The sequence below is a fragment of the Macaca mulatta genome, chromosome 16 (genome assembly GCF_049350105.2).
Source record: "Macaca mulatta isolate MMU2019108-1 chromosome 16, T2T-MMU8v2.0, whole genome shotgun sequence".
Taxonomy (NCBI): Eukaryota; Metazoa; Chordata; class Mammalia; order Primates; family Cercopithecidae; genus Macaca; species Macaca mulatta.
In genome coordinates this window covers 63710887-63730709 of record NC_133421.1, presented here as the reverse complement: position 1 = coordinate 63730709, position 19823 = coordinate 63710887, and the positions used below count along the sequence as shown (strand labels likewise).

Below are 19823 nucleotides of genomic sequence, written 5' to 3'. Positions count from 1 at the left end.
AGGCTGGAGTGCAGTGGCCGGATCTCAGCTCACTGCAAGCTCCGCCTCCCGGGTTCAGGCCATTCTCCTGCCTCAGCCTCCCGAGTAGCTGGGACTACAGGCGCCCGCCGCCTCACCCGGCTAGTTTTTTGTATTTTTTAGCAGAGACGGGGTTTCACCGTTTTAGCCAGGATGGTCTCGATCTCCTGACCTCGTGATCCGCCCGTCTCGGCCTCCCAAAGTGCTAGGATTACAGGCTTGAGCCACCGCGCCCGGCCAAATTTTACATTTTTTTTATAGAATTGAGATTTCACCGTGTTGGTCAGGCTGGTCTCGAACTTCTGACCTCAAATTATCCACCTGCCTCGGCCTCCCAAAGTGCTGGGATTACAGGTGTGAGCCACTTGGCCCAGCCTCAGTTTTACTTTTAATTTGCAATAATAAAAGATACCTTAGGTATAGCTATTGTGGGCACTTCATGTTTGCTTTAGTATCTGCAGAGTGAGGAATTATATGTGGCAGGAAGGCAAAAATGAAACTAAAATTTTTCGATTAGGATAGGTTCTTAAATGTAAAGCATTTTTTGTACATGCTGCCCTTTTTTTTATAGGTCCAAGAAAAGCCAGAGCCAACACACTGTATACTGAATTGCAGTTATTGAAAAAGAACCAGTTTTGTTTTTTGTTTTTTGTTTTTTGTTTTTTTTTTGGCAGAATCTCACTCTGTCGCCCTGGCTGGGGTGCAGTGATCTTCGCTCACTGCAACCTCCGCCTCCCGGATTCAAGTGATTCTGGTGCCTCAGCCTGCTGAGTAGCCGGAATTACAGGCACGCGCCATGATCCCCAACTAATTTTTGTATTTTTAGTAGATATGAGGTTTCACCATGTTGGCCAGGCTGGTCTCGAACTCCTGACCTCAGGTGATCCACCTGCCTTGGCCTCCCAAAGTGCTGGGATTATAGGCATGAGCCACCGCACCTGGCTGTTATCTTTGTTTTTTTTCCTTTTTAAATTTTTTTCTTCTCAGTCTCGCAGTGTTGCCCAGGCTGGAGTGCAATGGCGTGATCCCGGCTCGCTTCAACCCCCGCCTCCTGGGTTCATGGGATTCTCCTGCCTCAGCCTTCTGATAGCTACAATTACCACACCACCACACCCAGCTAATTTTTTCTATTTTTAGTAGCGATGAGATTTCACCACGTTGGCCAGACTGGTCTCGAACTCCTGGCCTTGTAATCCACCCGCCTTGGCCTCCCAAAGTGCTGGGATTACAGGCGTGAGCCACTGCACCCGGCCCTTTTTTTTTTTTTTTTTTTCCTTTTTAGAGATGGTTGGGGAAAAGAAAAAGAAAGGGAGAAGAGATTTGTGGTTTGTAGCAAATAAATGATTTAAATCTTAGCTGCAGGGTTTTCCAGAGTTCTCTGTTGGAATGTTTTTTCCATCTTTTTTTTTTTTTTTTTGAGACGGAGTCTTGCTCTGTCGCCCAGGCTGGAGTGCAGTGGCCAGATCTCAGCTCCCTGCAAGCTCCGCCTCCCGGGCTCACGCCATTCTCCTGCCTCAGCCTCCCGAGTAGCTGGGACTACAGGCGCCCGCCACCTCGCCCAGCTAGTTTTTTGTATTTTTTAGTAGAGACGGGGTTTCACCGGGTTAGCCAGGATGGTCTCGATCTCCTGACCTTGTGATCCGCCCGTCTCGGCCTCCCAAAGAGCTGGGATTACAGGCTTGAGCCACCGCGCCCGGCCTCCATCTTTTTTTGAACCAGATCATCTGTATCTTTTGATGTTATTATTTTGAAAATAATTTGGATAAGGAGACAATGATAGCTTTAAGGTGATGTCATCAGGATTTTATGAAGGGAACTAGTTCTGAACTATGAAACAAAATGTGCTCTTATAATTTATATAAATTTGTGTGTTTGTGTGTGTGTATTATACATATTCTAGTGAAGTTCTAGTATTGCTGGTGTCTGTGGGACCTTGGGTAAGTTACCTCTCTGGACCTACATTATCTCAACTCTGTTTCTTTCTAGCATGGAAATTCTGTGATTCTCTGGAGAGAGATTAGATAGTTTATTGCCAATGTTCTTAGATTTCTTTGCTTACATTTGCTATTGAAGAAAAGCCAGTTAGACTTTGTAATATTATCCTATATGCTGCTTTCGATTCCTGCTTGTTTCTTTATTTCTTCTTCTTCTCCTTCTCATCTTCTCCTTCTTCTGCTTCTGCTGCTTTCTTTTTTTTTTTTTTTTTTTTTTGGCGACAGGTGGTCTTACTAGTTGCCCAGGCTGGTTTCCACCACCTAGTCTCAAGTGATCCTCCCACCTTTTCCTCCCAAAGTGCTAGGATTACAGGAATGAGCCACTGCACCGAACTGCAAATAAATTTTAAATGCTTTAGAGGAACTTATTTAATGGAAAAATCTTTTTACAGAGGGAAGAATACAACTAATGATTTTTTTTTTTTTTTGAGCCAGAGCCTTGCTCTGTCACACAGGCTGGAGTACAGTGGAGCCGTCTCCACTCAATGCAACCTCTGTCTGGGTTCAAGCAGTTCTCTGCCTCTGCCTCCCAAGTAGCTGGGATTACAGGTGCCCACCACCACGCCCAGGTAATTTTTGTAGTTTTAGTAGAGACAGGGTTTTACCATCTTGGCCAGGCTGGTCTTGAACTCTTCACCTCGTGATCCACCTGCCTCAGCTTCCCAAAGTGCTGGGATTACAGGTGTGAGCCACCACGTCTGGCCAATTTTTGTATTTTTTTGTAGAGATGGTGTTTCGCCATGTTGTCTGGACTGGTCTCGAACTCCTGGACCTTGGCTTCCCAAAGTGCTGGGATTACAGGTGTGAGCCACTGTGCCCAACCTGATTCAGTTTTTTATATTGGGTTTATTAAACAGGAATGCCTATGAATTTTAATCTAGTTGAACAGTAATAATTTAGTAGTGTTTCAGTCTGGAATTTATACTGCAGCTATTACTGTACTCATTGTTAGGCAAATGTGAATAAATGTCTCCTAAGATGAGAATCTGGCACCAAATTGTTAAGTTGACATCTGGATCAGCCAACTTTTACGCCCACCCCGCCCCCAGAAATGGGTCATTCTTCCTTCTCTGATATGTAGAAAGTAAAGCTATGACATGATTAAACACAGACATTAAAGATGCATTCATTCATTCATTCATTCATTTATTTATTTATTTATTTATTTATTTAGAGACCGAGTCTCGCTCTGTCACCGTGGCTGGAGTGCAGTGACACGGTCTTGGCTCACTGCAAGCTCCGCCTCCCGGGTTCACGCCATCCTCCTGCCTCAGCCTCCTGAGTAGCTGGGACTACAGGCATCCACCACACCTGGCTAATTTTTTGTATTTTTAGTAGAGACGCGGTTTCACCGTGTTAGCCAGGATGATCTCAATCTCCTGACCTTGTGATCTGCCTGCCTCAGCCTCGTAAAGTGCCGTGATTGTAGGCGTGAGCCACTGCGCCTGGCCTGCATTTATTTTTTAAAAAGAGCACTGCGTTGTCAATGCTGTGTCCTGACATTCATCCTTATCAGCTTTTTGAAAAATTTTTTTTTTTTTTTTTTTTTTTTTTGAGACGGAGTCTCGCTCTGTCGCCCAGGCTGGAGTGCAGTGGCTGGATCTCAGCTCACTGCAAGCTCCGCCTCCCGGGTTCACGCCATTTTCCTGCCTCAGCCTCCCGAGTAGCTGGGACTACAGGCGCCCGCCACCGCGCCCGGCTAGTTTTTTGTATGTTTTAGTAGAGACGGGGTTTCACCATGTTAGCCAGGATGGTCTCGATCTCCTGACCTTGTGATCCACCCGTCTCGGCCTCCCAAAGTGCTGGGATTACAGGCTTGAGCCACCGCGCCCGGCCAAGCTTTTTGAAAATTTTTGCATGTCTTTCGTGTAAAGGAAAGAAGGTCATGTTAAACAACATCCTATCACAACTTATTTTTGCAACCTACTTGTAGAAAAGCACCCTGATATATCTTGGAATTCTCCTAGGGCTGGTTAAAACTTTTCTTTAATACTATAACTTTCCTTGTACATTATCATGAATAGTAACTGCAGGAAGATAAAAAACTTCATTATTATTCAGTATTCTTAGTCACAGTTGACTGGGGTTATATAAAAGAAGCTTCTCAAATGTAGATCTAATTTTTTTTTTTTTTTGAAACAGAGTCTCCCTCTTGTTGCCCAGGCTGGAGTGCAATGGCGCGATCTCGGCTCACTGTAACCTCTGCCTCCCGGGTTGAAGCGATTCTCCTGCTTCTGCCTCCCTAGTAGCTGGGATTACAGGCGCCTGCCACCGTGCCCAGCTAATTTTTTTGTATTTTTAGTAGAGATGAGGTTTCACTATGTTGGCCGGGCTGGTCTCGAATTCCTGACCTCGGGCAGTCCACACACCTCAGCCTCCCAAAGTGCTGGGATTATAGGCGTGAGCTACTGGGCCCGGCAGATTTTATTTTTTTAAGCAACAAAAAATGCAACTTTTTATTTTTTTGAGACAAGTTCTTGTTCTGTTGCCTGGGCTAGAGCACAGTCTGGAGGCTGCAGTGCGATCTTGGATCACTGCAACCTCCACCTCCCAGGCTCAAGTGATTCTTGTGCCTCAGCTTCCCGAGTAGCTGGAATTACAGTCGTGTGCCACCATGCCCAGCTATTTTTTTCACATTTTTGGTAGAAATGGGATTTTGCCATGTTGGTCAGGCTGGTCTCAAACTCCTGAGCTTAAGCAATCTGCCTGCCTTGGTCTCCCAAAGTGCTGGGATTACAGGTGTGAGCCACCATGCCTGGTCAAAATAAGTTTTTAATATAGAAAGAATACCAAGAAAAAATAATACCATTTTCTCAAGCATTTAAATTACTTATTATTTTAATAATGTGAAATTTGCATTATAAATGGTCTCAATAAATGTCGTTCTGAAGTTGTGGTCAAGATCTCGCTGATCCTTCTAACGACTGTCAAATATATATTCAAATAAAATATGTAATTAACTCATCACATTACCTTTTTAGTTTTTATAATACAGATGGGACTATGCCCTGATAAACCTATAATAAATTGAAAGTATTGTAAGTTGGAAATGTAGTAGTTAAGACCTGGTGCGGTCACTCATGCCTGTAACCCCGGCACTTTGCAAGACCAAGGTGGGAGGATCGCTTGAGCCCAGAGTTCAAGACCAGCTTGGGCAATATAGTGAGACCTCATCTCTACAAAAAATTTAAAAGTTAGCTGGGCATGTTGGTGCACACCTGTAGTCCCAACTACTTGGGAGGGTGAAGTAGAAGGATTGCTTGAGTCCAGGAAGTGGAGGTTGTAGTGAGCTAAGATCATGCCACTCTACTCCACTCCAGCCTGTATGACAGAGTGAGACCTTGTCTCAAAAAAAAAAAAAAAAAAAAAAAAAAGGACTGGGCACTGTGGCTCATGCCTGTAATCCCAGCCCTTTGGGAGGCTGAGGCGGCCGGATCACCTGAGGTCAGAAGTTCGAGACCAGCCTGGCCAACATGGTGAAACCCCATCTCTACTAAAATACAAAAATTAACCAGGTGTGGTGGCAGGTGCCTGTAATCCCAGCTACTTGGGAGGCTGAGGCAGGAGAATCGCTTGAACCTGGGAGGCAGAGGTTACAGCAAGCCGAGATTGCACCATTGCACTCCAGCCTGGGGGACAAGAGCGAGACTTTGTCTCAAAAAAAAAAAAAAAAGAAAAAAGAAAGTGCGGTTAATACACCTAACCTACCAAACATCATAGATTAGCCTCACCTACCTTAAGCATGCTCAGAATCCATTAGTCTGCAGTTGGGTAAAATTATCTAACACAAAGCTGATTTTATAATAAAAATGTTAAATATCACATGTAACTTAATGATTACTGAAAGTGAAAAATAGAATGATTGTACGTGTACTCATTGCAGTTTCTACTGATGCATATTACGTGTACACCATTGTAACGTCAAAAAATCTTAAGTTAAACCATCGTAAGTCAGGGTACACCTGTACTACATACCTAGCAAGCATACAGTTTTATTCTTTTCTTTACATGTTCTGGCTGTTGTCAGATGGCTGATGTTTGGTCAGTATTCCTAGAAACAGTATTTCTTCAGAGGTGAGTTAAGAACAGGAAAGCACAGGATTCAATGCAATATCAGTCTGGGAAGTAGGGGAGAATATATGTGCTCCACATAATCTTTATTGGAAATAGTGTTCTTTTGTGGAATTACAAATGGATACACATTTAGGTTGAAAGTTCCTAACCAGTCACATAGTACTTAGGTAGTTACTATGCTTTATGCTAATGGTACTCTTTAAAAATGGAAATAAGATTGAGGTCTAAGCAAAAAAAAAATATATATATATATGTGTGTGTGTGTGTGTGTGTGTGTATGTGTATATATATATTTTTCTTTTTTTTTTTTTTGAGATGGAGTCTCACTCAGTCACCCAGGCTGGAGTACAGTGATGTGATCTCAACTCACTGCAACCTCCGCCTCCCGGGTTCAAGCGATTTTTGTGCCTTAGCCTCTTGAGTAGCTGGAATTAGAGGTGCACGCTACCACTTCCAGCTAAATTTTATATTTTTTGTAGAGACTCAGTTTCACCATGTTGCTTAGGCTGATCTCGAACTCCTGTCCACAGTGAGTGATCCGCCTGTCCTGGCCTCCCAAAGTGTTCAGATTACAGGAGAGAGGCACCTCACCCATCCCTAGACTGATTAGTTTTTAATTTTTTTTTTTTTCCTGTTCGAGACAGAGTCTTGCTCTGTCCCCCAGGCTGGAGTGCAGTGGCGCGATCTCGGCTCAATGCAGCCTCTGCCTCCCGGGCTCAAGCTATTCTCCTGCCTCAGCCTCCAGAGTGGCTGGGACTACAGGCGCATGCCACTGGGTTTCACTGTGTTAGCCAGGATAGTCTCAATCTCCTGACCTCTTGATCTGCCCACCTTGGCCTCCCAAAGTGCTGGGATTACAGGTGTGAGCCACCGTGCCCGGCAGAACTGATGAGTTTTCTTTTTTTTGTTTTGTTTTGTTTTGTTTTGAGACGGAATCTCTGTTGCCAGGCTGGAGTACAGTGGCACGATCTCGGCTCACTGCAACCTCTGCCTCCTGGGTTCAAGCGATGCTTCTGCCTCAGCCTCCCGAGTAGCTGGGACTACAGGCATACACCACCATGCCCAACTAATTTTTGTATTTTTAGTAGAGACGGGATTTCATCATGTTGGCCAGGATGTTCTCGATTTCTTGACCACGTGATCTGCCCGCCTCGGCCTCCCAAAGTGCTGGGATTACAGGCATGAGCCACTGCGCCTGGCTGCCTAAGCAAAATTTAATGGAGAACTAGTTCAGTAAACTTTCTTGTAGCTTTCATTCACTGCAACTGAGTTGAACTGCACAATCTCTGTGAATTGTTACCATTATTTTAGTTAAGGAAACTTGAGCATCAACCTCCTTGGCTGTTCTTACAGTAGACTCAAGTCTCTCAGTTTCATGTGTTTCAGTGACATATCTTTCTTCCACCCACTTCTGTTTTGCTAAAATAAGACAGTTATAGGAATAGGCCTATGGTTTAATTTCAGACTGGAAATGGAGGTTAAACTGTTGCTTTAGTATTTGTGCTGGGAAGGGAAGTTAAAATACAATTTTCTATTTATCTTAAAGTGAGTTTAAAAGAAAAGTAAGTCTTCTCCCCACCTCATTCCCCAGGGGTAACCATTTGTGTGTGTGTGTGTGTGTGTGTGTGTGTGTGTGTGTGTGTTTCTAGAGACAGGGTCTCACAGTGTTGCCCAGTCTGGAGTGCAGTGGCACCATCATAGCTCACTGCAGCCTTGACCTCCTAGGCTCAAGCAGTCCTCCCACCTCAGTCTTCCAAATAGCTGAGACTACAGGCGTGCGCCACCATGCATAGCTAATTGGGATTACAGGTGTGAGCCATTGTGTGCCACTGTGCCCCAGCAGCAACCATGGTTAATTGTGTATTATGTATCCTTTTATGAATTATGTATCTATTTTATTTATTTATTTTTTGTTGAGATGGAGTCTCACTCTGTTGCCCAGGCCCCAGGCCGGAGTGGAGTGCAGTGGCGTGATCTTGGCTCACTGGAACCTCCGCTTCTCAGGTTCAAGTGATTCTCCTGCCTCAGCCTCTCAAGTAGCAGGGATTACAGGCGTACACCAACACGCCCAGCTAATTTTTGTATTTTTAGTAGAGACGGGGTTTCACTATGTTGGCCAGGATGGTTTTGATCTCTTGACTTCGTGATCTGTCCTCCTCGGCTTCCCAAAGTGCTGGGATTACAGGCATGAGCCACTGTGCCTGACCTTCCCCCCCCCCCCCGCAGAGAGGGTCTTGCTCTGTCACCCACGCTGGAGTGGAGTGGTGCGATCATGGCTCACTATAGCCTAAATCTCTCCACAGCTCCGGTAATCTTCCCACCTCAGCCCGGCGAGTAGCTAAGACTACAAGTGTACACCACCATACCCAGCTGATTTTTGTATTTCTTTGTAGAGACGGGATTTCACCATGTTGCCAGGCTGGTCTGAAACTCCTGGGCTCAAGTTATCTACCTGCCTCGGCCTCCCACAATATTGGGATTACAGCCATGAGCTACACGCCAGGCCTTATGCAGCCATTTTTTTTTTTTTTTTTTTTTTTTTTTGAGACAGAGTCTCACTCTGTTACCCAGGCTGGAGTGCAGTGGCATGATCTTGTCTCACTGCAACCTCTGCCTCTTGGGCTCAAGTGATCCTCCTGTCTCAGCCTCCTGAGTAGCTGGGGCCACAGGTGTATGCCACCACACTCGGCTAATGTTTTGTAATTTTTGTAGAGATGGGGTTTCTAGCTGTTGCTCAGGCTGGTCTCTAACTCATACATTCAAGCAGTCTTCTTGCCTCAGCCTCCCAAAGTTCTGGAATTACATGCATGAGCCACTGTGCCTGGCCTGTTATTCTGTTATTTAGCTTTTATTAGCAACCTTTTTTTTTTTTTTTTTTTTTTTTTTTGAGACAGAGTTTCACTCTTACTGCCCAGGCTGGAGTGCCATGGCGTGATCTCGGCTCACTGCAACCTCCGCCTCCCGGGTTGAAGCAAATCTCCTGCTTCAGCCTCCTGACTAGCTGGGATTACGGGCGCCGACCACCACGCCCTGCTAGTTTTTGTATTTTTAGTAGAGACAGGGTTTCACCACGTTGGTCAGGCTGCTCTCGAACTCCTGACCTTAGGCAATCCACCTGTCTCTGCCTCCCAAAGTACTGGGATTACAGGTGTGAGCCACCACGCCTGGCCTGCTAGTTTTATTTCTATAGTTTTTAATGGTAGTACAGGTGAGTTTTATCTTTTTCTGTTACATTTTTCTCATCACTAATTCAGTCAGCAAATATTTGTGGTGCACTTTTTACATGTCTGGTATTCTTATAGATGATGAGGGTATAAAAGTGGACAAAACAAAGTCCTGCTCTAATGGAGTTTAAAATCTAGTGAGGGGAGATTGACAATATAAAAACGTAAATAATATGCCAGATGGTGGTGGTGGGTGCCTGTAGTCCCAGCTACTCGGGAGGCTGAGACAGGAGAATGGCATGAACCTGGGAGGTGGAACTTGCAATGAGCTGAGATCGCACCACTGCACTCCAGCCTGGGTGACAGAGCGAGACTCCGTCTCAAAAAAAAAAAAAAAAAATTAATAATATACCAGATGTTAATGATAGTGATGGGCAAAATAAAGGGCAGGAAAAGGGGGAAGGGAGCTGGACATAGTTCACATTTTATAGAGAATGGTAAAGGAGACCTCATTATTAAGGTAACATTTGAGCAGAGTTAATGAAATGAAGCAAGGTGTGTGGTTATCAGAGGAAAGACCATTATAGCCAAAGGATAGTAAGTGCAAAAACAAAAGTTGCAGTGTCCTTGATGTACTCTAAGAACAGTGGTAGGTTACTGTGGTCAGATCATAGTGAAGTTGGAGAACAGTGGTAGGGATGACGTCCGAGTTATTGGTGGGAATTGGGAACAGGGTGGTAGTGGTGGTTAGAGAGCAAGGCAGATAATGAATGGCCTTCTAATCCATTTTAAGCTCTGAATTTTATTCTGACAAAGTAAACCATACATTCATAGATCTGTTTTTGAATTGTGTTCTGTTTTCAGCAGAAGAGGAACGTGATATAACTCATATTGAGTATCACTCTTGTTTTGTGTAGACTCTGATGTTGTAACCAGTGTTCTTAGCTCTTGCAATAAATGAGAAAGGAGATATTAATATTTTGCATCAAGTTGATTATAGTAGAGACAGGGAGAAGTAATTGGATTCTAGATATCTTTTGAAAGTAGAACTTCTATATATATATTTATTTCTAATTTTTTTGTTGAGACAGGGTCTCACTCTGTCAACTCAGGCTGGAGTGCCATGATGTGATCATGGCTCACTGTAGCCTTGATCTCTTGGGCTCAAGTGATCCTCCCACTTCAGTCTCCTGAGTAACTGGGACCACAGGCACACACCACCACACCCAGCTAATTGTTAAATATTTTATGTACTTATTTATTTTATGTTATTTTATTTATTTGAGACAGGGTCTTGATCTGTTGTCCAGGCTGGATTGCAGTGGCACAATCATAGCTCACTGTAGCCTCGAACTCCTGAGGCTCAAGGGGTCCTTCCACCTCAGCCTCCCAAGTAGCTAAGTGGCAGATGTGTACCACCTTGCCCAGCTAATTTTTTTTATTTTTAGTAGATATGAAGTTTTGCTGTGTAGCCCAGGCTGGTCTCAAACTCCTGATCTCAAGTGATCCTCGTGCCTTGACCTCCCAAAGTGGGATTACAGGTGTAAGCCACTGTACTGTGCCTGGCCAGTTCCACCCCCGCCAAGGGTTGGGGTCTTGCTATGTTGCCCAGGCTGGTTCTCGAACTGCTGGCCTCTGGAACTGAGGCGATCCCCTCGCCTTAGCCTCCCAGAGTTAGAATTTCTATATCTGACTTTTTAAGGAATCACCAGAGTGTTTCCCACAGCAGTTACATCATTGTATATTTCCACCAGCAATGTACAAGGGCTCAAGTTTTTCCATATCCTGCCCAAAACTGTTATTTTCCTTTTTTATTATTTTTACATTTTATTTATTTATTTGTTTTGAGACAGAGTTTCACTCTTCCTGTCCAGGCTGGAGTGCAATGGCGCGATCTTGGATCACCACAACCTCCGCCTCCCAGGTTCAAGCAATTCTTCTGCCTCAGCCTCCCAAGTAGCTGGGATTATAGGCATGCACCACCACCCCAGCTAATTTTGTATTTTTAGTAGAGATGGGGTTTCTTCATGTTGGTCATGCTGGTCTTGAACTCCCGACCTCAGGTGATCCGCCTGCCTAGGCCTCCCAAAGTGCTAGGATTACAGGCGTGAGCCACTGTGCCTGGCCTATTTTCTTTTTTAAAAAATTATAGCCATCCTATGACCGGGCGTGGTGGCTCACGCCTGTAATCCCAGCACTTTGGGAGACCAAGGCAGGCGGATCACCTGAGGTCAGCAGTTTGAGACCAGCCTGGCCAACATAGTGAAACTCTGTCTCTACTGAAAAATACAAAAATGAGCTGGGTGTGGTAGGGGGCGCCTGTAATCCCAGCTACCCGGGAGGCTGAGGCAGAATTATTTGAACCCAATAGACAGAGGTTGCAGTGAGCCAACACGGTACCACTGCACTCCAGCCTGGGCAACAGAGCAATACTCCATCTCAAAAAAAAAAATTATAGTCATTCTAGTGGGTGTGGGTGTCAGGTGGTATCACATTGTGTTTTTGCTTTGTAATTATCTAATGAATAATGATGTTGACCATCTTTTTGTGTGCTTGTTGGCTGTCTATCTCTTTTGTAGAAATGTCTATTTAGGCCTTTGCTCATTTAGTTTTTTATTTATATTTTCAAGAGATGTGGTCTTGCTCTGTTGCTCAGGCTGATCTCAAACTTACATGCTCAATCTTCCTGCCTACGCCTCTCAGGTAGCTGGGACTACAGATGTGAGCTAACACACCTCCGTGCCCATTTTTTAATTGGGTTAGTTGTATTTTTATTGTTGGGTTATAAGAGTTCTTTGTTTTGGATACATTCATGTCATTTTAAAATAATTTCTATGCATACCTCAATTTTAATTGTTGTTGAAAATAGAACATTTTGCATATTACGATGTGGCAACTCTGGAAATTACATTCACTTCCCTCCCAGTTTGTTCTACTTGTAGTATTGGTATTGTTTGTTTAGTATCTTTCCCAGACTAATTCTGTACAGTCTGTATTTGTCATTTGTTACCCTGAAATCTCTGTCCTTTGACTGGGTAGGGTGACTCACGCCTGTAATCCCAGCACTTTGGGAGGCCGAGGCGGGTGGATCATGAGGTCAGGAGATCGAGACCATCCTGGCTAACACGGTGGAAACCCCATCTCTACTAAAAATACAAAAAATTAGCTGGATGTGGTGGCGGGCGCCTGTAGTTCCAGCTACTCCAGGGGCTGAGGCGGGAGAATGGCGTGAACCCGGGAGGCGGAGCCTGTAGTGAGCGGAGATGGCACCACTGCACTGCAGCCTGGGCGACAGAGTGAGACTCCGTCTCAAAAATAAATAAATAAAAATAAAAAAACAGCCGGGCGCGGTGGCTCACGCCTGTAATCCCAGCACTTTGGGAGGACGAGGTGGGCAGATCATGAAGTTAGGAGATCAAAACCATCCTGGCTAACACTGTGAAACCCTGTCTTTACTAAAAATACAAAAAATTAGCTGGGCATGGTGGCAGGCGCCTGTAGTCCCAGCTACTCAGGAGGCTGAGGCAGGAGAATGGCGTGAACCCCGGAGGCGGAGGTTGCAGTGAGCTGAGAGCGCACCTTTGCACTCCAGCCTGGGAGACAGAGCGAGACTCCATCTCGAAAAAATAAATAAATAAAATTTAAAAATAAAAAATAAATAAATAAAATAAAATCTCTGTCCTTTTTCGATGATGGGGGCGGTAGGTGGTGGAGGACAGGGTCTTGTTCTGTTGCCCAGGCTAGAGTGCAGTGGTGCGATCACAGTTCACCAAAGCCTCAAACTCCCAGGCGCAAGCCATCCTACCACCTCATCCTCCTGAGTAGCTAGGACTACAGGCATGTGCCAGCATGCTGTAACTGCTCAAGGAGTTCACTTTGCCCGCTGCCTAGATAGAGCCCATCTATCAAGACAGGAATTGCAATAGAGAAAGAATAATTTACGCAGAGCCAGCTGTGCGGGAGATGGGAGTTTTATTACTCAAATCAGTCTCCCCGAGTATTCGGGGATCAGAGTTTTTAAGGACAACTTGGTGGGTGGGGGGAAATCAGTGAGCCAGGAGTGCTGATTGGTCAGGGATGAAATAATAGGGAGTTGAAGCTGTCTTCTTGCACTGAGTCAGTTCCTGGGTGGGGGCCACAAGATCAGATGAGCCAGTTAATCGATCTGGGTGGTGCCAGCTGATCCATGAAGTGCAGGGTCTGCAAAATATCTCAAGTACAGATCTTAGGAGCAGTTTAGGAAGGGTCAGACTCTTATAACCTCCAGGTGCATGACTCCTAAACCATCATTTCTAATCTTGTGGCTAATGTTAGTATTACAGAGGCAATGTAGTCCCCACGCAAGAAGGAGGTCTGCTCTGGGAAAGGGCTGTTATGGTCTTTGTTTTAAACTATAAACTCAGTTTATCTTAAAGTTAGTTCAGCCCAGAAATGAACAAGGACAGCTTGGAGATTAGAAGCAAGATGGAGTCGGTTAAGTTAGATCTCTTTCACTGTCTCGTCATAACTTTGCAAAGGTGGTTTCAGTGCCTGGCTCACCTTCTTATTTTTGTAGAGACAGGGTCTCACTATGTTGCACAGGCTGATCTCAAGCAATCCTCCTGCCTTGATCTCCCAAAGTGCTAGGATTACATGCATGAGCCACTGCACCTGGGTTAAAATTTCTGTTCCATTAGCTTAGTGGTCAGCTAATGACTGTACAGAAATTTCTTAATACCGAGAACCACAAATTCTCCTAGTCTTTGCCGAAGGGGTTTGTGTAGGGGCATACTTTGAACACATGGCCAGTCAGTTTACAACTCTGGCTTAGCCTTTAACTTCCTACTTCTGCAAATCCTCAAGATCAGCTGGAGGTGAGAACTCTGGGCCTTCTCAGGTCTTTCCTGAGCACGTGCACAACCCTGGGCATGAATGTGGCCTTCTGACTCTCATGAATATATCAGAGCTTACCAATGCCCTTATGGACATATGTTTCCCTGGCTTTTTTCCTCTCTTTTAAGCTTTTTGGTTAGTTTATTATCTGTCCCTCAGTCAGCAGTGACTAAAACATTTTTTTTTTTTTTTTTGAGACAGAGTCTCGCTCTGTCCCCCAGGCTGGAGTGCAGTGGCCAGATCTCAGCTCACTGCAAGCTCCGCCTCCCGGGTTCACGCCAGTCTCCTGCCTCAGCCTCCCGAGTAGTTGGGACTACAGGTGCCCGCCACCGCGCCCGGCTAGTTTTCTGTATTTTTTAGTAGAGACGGGGTTTCACCGTGTTAGCCAGGATGGTCTCGATCTCCTGACCTCGTGATCCACCCGTCTCGGCCTCTCAAAGTGCTGGGATTACAGGCTTGAGCCACCGCGCCCGGCCGACTAAAACATTTGCCTGTAAATGTTTTTGACAAATGCAGGGTACCTACTTTAGCAGTAGGCCAGTTCTGAGTCAGACAATATAAAGACAAACCTTTTGAGCTGGTTTTCCAGGGAGCACCAGACAGGTTAAAACAAATCATTACAGTTCTTTGGAAATCAGATCTGTTCCGTTCCCTCAGTTACCAGCAATGTCAGATGTTATTATTTTATTTTATTTTATTTTTTGAGATGGAGTCTTGCACTGTTGCCCAGGCTGGAGTGCAGTGGTGCAATCTTGGCTCATTGCAACCTCTGCTTCTTGGGTTCAAGCTCTTCTGCTGCCTCAGCTTCCCAAGTAGCCAGGATTACAGGCGCCCGCCACCACGCCCAGCTAATTTTTTGTATTTTTAGTAGAGACGGGGTTTCACTATGTTGGTCACGCGGGTCTCAAACTCCTGACCTCGTGATCTGCCCGCCTCGGCCTCCTAAAGTGCTGGGATTACAGGCGTGAGCCACCACGCCCGGCCACAGATTTTTTTTTTTTTTTTTTTTTTTTGAGACGGAGTCTTGCTCTGTAGCCCGGGCTGAAGTGCAGTGGCCGGATCTCAGCTCACTGCAAGCTCCGCCTCCCGGGTTTAGGCCATTCTCCTGCCTCAGCCTCCGGAGTAGCTGGGACTACAGGCGCCCGCCACCTCGCCCGGCTAGTTTTTTGTATTTTTAGTAGAGACGGGGTTTCACGGTGTTAGCCAGGATGGTCTCGATCTCCTGACCTCGTGATCCGCCCGTCTCGGCCTCCCAAAGTGCTGGGATTACAGGCTTGAGCCACCGCGCCCGGCCCACAGATGTTATTTTTAAGGTTACTGCCAACAGGCGCATTTGGGGTAAATTAAAATGATACAAACCTCTAGTCTTACTGAGATTCAGCCGTTTTTCTTGAATGAAGACTCCTTGGGTTATTGCAAGACTTGGTTAGTTTTTAAAGTTCAAAAAATTTGATTTTTCAAAATTGATAGGTAATATTTATGTATTTGTGGGGTAAATGTAAGTAGTATAGGCATAAAATGTGTAACGATCAAGTCAGGGTACTTGGGGTATCCATCACCTTAAGTATTTATCATTTGTATGTGTTGGGAACATTTCAAGTCCTCTCTTCTATCTACTTAGAAATACACAATACATCCTTGCCAGCTATAGTCATCCTATTCTGCTATGGAACATCATAACTTGTATCTTCTATCTAACTGTAAATATTTGATTTTTGCCAGTTTTGTTGTTGCTTTTATGGAGGGGTGAAATTTTTTTCGTATGTTTCTTATTGTGGCATTTTCACTGATGTCACCTCTGAGTACATATTTGATTGGAGGTTTCTGAGGAGCTCCAATATTTTATCTTGACCTCCAGTTATACAAAAGTAAATATGTTTCTCAATTTATAGTTTTTGTTTTGCAGAAGAGTGGCCGCAACAACTACTTGGGCCATGTCTTCTCCTCGTCACTTTTTTTATATGCTGCTTATTTTTAACCACTAAAGTCACTGATGGTGATACACTAATTCTTTGAGTATTGTCTTTGTCCTATATTATTGAAAAGTAGCAGCTGGGTGCGGTGACTCACGCCTGTAATCCCAGCACTTTGGGAGGCCAAGGTGGGCGGATCATGAGGTCAGGAGATCAAGACCATCCTGGCCAACATGGTGAAATCCTGTCTCTACTAAAAATACAAAAATTAGCTGGGTGTGGTGGCACACGCCTGTAGTCCTGGCTGCTCGGGAGGCTGAGGCAGGAGAATCGCTTGAACCCAGGAGGCGGAGGTTGCGGTGAGCCGAGATCATGCTACTACACCCAGCCTGGCAACAGAGAGAGACTCCATCTCGGGAAAGAAAAGAAAAGTAGCTTGAGCTGTCCGCTTAAATTCTGTCCGTTTCATTGGAATTCCTTTGGCACATTTGTCTCCTCAGTGTAAATGGAATTGTTTTCAGTTTTAGGTTTAAAGGATGTGTAATTAGTTTTCAGGAATCCTAGACAATACATACAAAAAACAGAAATAGTGATGACCCAACATATTATAGCAAGGAAAAATAAAATCTTAGTTATAAAATTAGTTATAATCTAGAAATTTTTTTTTTTTTTTTTTTTTTTTTTTTAGATGGAGTCTCGCTCTATTGCATTGGCTGGAGTGCAGTGGTCCATTCTTGGCTCACTGCAACCTCCGCCTCCCAGGTTCAAGCAGTTCTCGTGCCTCAGCCTCCCAGATAGCTGGGATTACATTACAGGCGCCTGCAATCAAGCCCGGTTATTATTATTATTATTATTTTGTATTTTTTGTAGAGACTGGGTTTCACCATGTTGGCCAGGCTGGTTTCAAACTCCTGACCTCAAGCGATCCAACCACCTTGGCCTCCCAAAGTGCTAGGATTACAGGTGTGAGCCATCCCGACTGACTTTTTTTTTTTTTTTTTGAGACGTAGTTTTGCTCTGTCACCCAGGCTAGCGTGCAGTGATGTGATCTTGGCTCACTGCAACCTCCACCTCCAGTGTTCAAGCGATTCCCCTGCCTTAGCCTCCTTAGTAGCTGAGACTACAGGCGCCCACCACCACACCTGGCTAATTTTTGTAATTTTAGTAGAGGCAGGGTCTAGCCGTGTTGGCCAGGCTGGTCTTGAACTCCTGACTTCAAATGATCCGCCTGCCTCGGCCTCCCAGAGTGCTGGGAATACAGGTGTGGGCCGCCGTGTCTGGCCGTAATCTAGCAATGTTGATGATGTGGTGATGTCTGTGACTTTATCTTACCTGAAATAGCAAACAAAGCAAAACAAAACCCATATAATCATCTTCACTTTTAGTTGAAAGAAACATTTAGCCCTTCAGTCAGTTAATCCAACAAATACTTGTTTTGTGGCTTGTGGTGTGTAAGGCACTATGTTTAATCTACTTTCTGAAAGCTACAGCCTAGTAGGCTAGACAAAATTGAACACAGTAAGGCAAAATTTAAGCTCTGTAACAGAGCTATAAGCAAAGTGCTGTGGATTATAGGGAAATAAAAGAACACACCCACCTAGAGAATAGTCAGATTTTTGAAGAGGTCTCAAGAAAAGCATTCCTCATCCTTGCAGAATTTCTGGACAAATGGAGAAAACAGGAGTGGCGGGTGGGGGCCCAAAATATCACTTTTACTATTAATAGAAACCAGGTTGGAAGATCTGGTTTTCAGTATGTGAGCCAAATTGTATTAGACATCCCCAGCCCCCAGTTCTAAGCAGTCCTCTACCAAATCAAACTTTTCTATGCAGGAGAGAGCCTGGCCCTGAAGAAATGGAGAACACTTGTTCAGAAAGGGTAGAAACACAGAACTCTGAGCCAAGTTGCACTTCATTCTTCTATGATTTGTCAGTCAAATAAGATTAAAAGATAAGTTATACTTAATCTGTTTAAAGAAGTACAGAGGAGCCAGGAGTGTATTTAGAGAAAGTTTTTCCTGGTGTAAACCAGGAGTAGGGAAGAGGCATTCCTCTCTACAGTGGGGGTCAGAAAAGGTTTTGTGGAGGTTATGCCTTGCGTTGAGCATTAAAAAGGAATAGGTTTCTATATAGAAGATGTAAAGCCACAGAGATGAGACAGTATAAACTATGTTTGAAAAACAAGTAGTCTAATTAAAAAAAAAAAGAAAACAAGTAGTCTAATTTAATGAAACATTTGAGTTCTCAATTTCAGTTTTGTTATCCTTTGGGAGTTATTAAACAGGCTGGATGCAGTGGCTCATACCGGTAATCCTAGCACTTTGGGAGGCTGAGGTGGGTGAATCACCTGAGGTCAGGAGTTTGAGACTGGCCTGACCAACATGGTGAAACCCCATCTCTACTAAATACAAAAAATTTGCCAGATGTGGTGGTGCATACCTGTAGTGCTAGCTACTTGGGAGACTGAGGCAGGAGAATTGCTCAAACCTGGGAGGTGGAGGTTGCAGTGAGCCAAGATTACACCATTGCACTACAGCCTAAGCAACAACAGCAAAACTCCGTCTCAAAAAAAAATATCAAACATTTAGCCCTTAAACAGTCATTGGCTCATTTTGAAGCCTTAAAAAATTACCAAAATTACTTTTTTTTTTTTTTTTTTGACAGAGTCTCGCTCTGTCGCCAGGCTGGAGTGCAATGGTGCAATCTCGGCTCGCTGCAATCTCCACCTCCTGGTTTCAGGCGATTCTTCTGCCTCAGCCTCCCAAAGTAGCTGAGACTATAGGCGCCCACCACCACGCCCAGCTAATTTTTGTATTTTTAGTAGAGACAGGGTTTCATCTTGTTGGCCAGAATGGTCTCCATGTCTTGACCTTGTGGTCCACCTGCCTCGGCCTCCCAAAGTGCTGGTACTACAGGCGTGAGCCACCGCACCTGGCCTTTTTTCTGGTTTTAAGGCAGCAAAGTAGAATTATTATTCCCAGGCTGTTTTGAAAATCACCTAAAAACAGTAATATAAACTCTATTTGAAGTTATGAGGCATAAGTAATCCTTGTATGGGAAAAAGGAAAAGAGAAAGAAATAGTAAATGACTTAGCAGAGGTGGGTCAGACTCAAGTGTCTCAGGAGACTACTGGCAAGAGGCAGGTCATGATTTATCTGTGAAACTCCTGTAAAGTTCAGAACCTGGACGTACCATGTACAACAGAAGGCAGGGATAAGATGGAGGCTGACAACAGGGTCACTGTCCGTCTGTAATAGGAGGATAGATTTCACTCTCAGTACTTTCTGCTTTAAACCTGAGTAGTTGGAGAGCCACCGTCAGCCTTACAGAAGTTAGGAGATTTTAGCCAGGCATGGCGGCGTGTGCCTGTAATCCCAGCTACTTGGGAGGCTGAGGCATGAGAACCACTTGAACCCAGGAGGTGGAGGTTGCAGTGAGCCGAGATTGCACCACTGTGCTCCAGCCTGGGCAACAGAGCAAGACTCTGTCTCAGAACAAATACAAAAAGAAAGAAAGAAAAAAAAAGAAAACAACAAAAAGAAGTTAGGAGATCTGTTCTTTGGAGGAATTGAATATGAGACATTCAGGACCTAGGACCCCAATCCCAGAGGAAGATGGAGCTAAATTTAGTTCCAGACAGAAAATGGAAGGCAGGAGCCAATTAAGTGAGAAGTCTATACAGTTAGTAGTGCAGTTCCCCATCTCCTTCCCTCAGCTAGCTGTAGAATGCCTGCAGCCAAATAAAAGCTTAGAGGATCTTCCTCTGCAGTAAGAGAATGCCCCCCACC

At 44.6% G+C, this 19823-nt stretch overlaps 1 protein-coding gene and 2 long non-coding RNA genes across 8 annotated transcripts in view; 2 read left to right on the top strand and 1 right to left on the bottom strand.

Moving 5' to 3' along the window:
• The window catches only part of FBXL20 (F-box and leucine rich repeat protein 20), a 168795-nt gene that overhangs the window by 8559 nt on the left and 140413 nt on the right, over window positions 1-19823 (top strand). The window lies entirely within an intron of this gene.
• LOC144335661 (uncharacterized) lies at window positions 1418-19575 on the bottom strand. The gene is made up of 3 exons (XR_013406709.1): window positions 18917-19575; window positions 17107-18332; window positions 1418-1505 (listed from the first exon to the last, which is right to left on the bottom strand). It is a non-coding gene; the product is annotated as an uncharacterized LOC144335661 (long non-coding RNA).
• LOC144335656 (uncharacterized) lies at window positions 14471-18245 on the top strand. The gene is made up of 2 exons (XR_013406704.1): window positions 14471-14639; window positions 16932-18245. It is a non-coding gene; the product is annotated as an uncharacterized LOC144335656 (long non-coding RNA).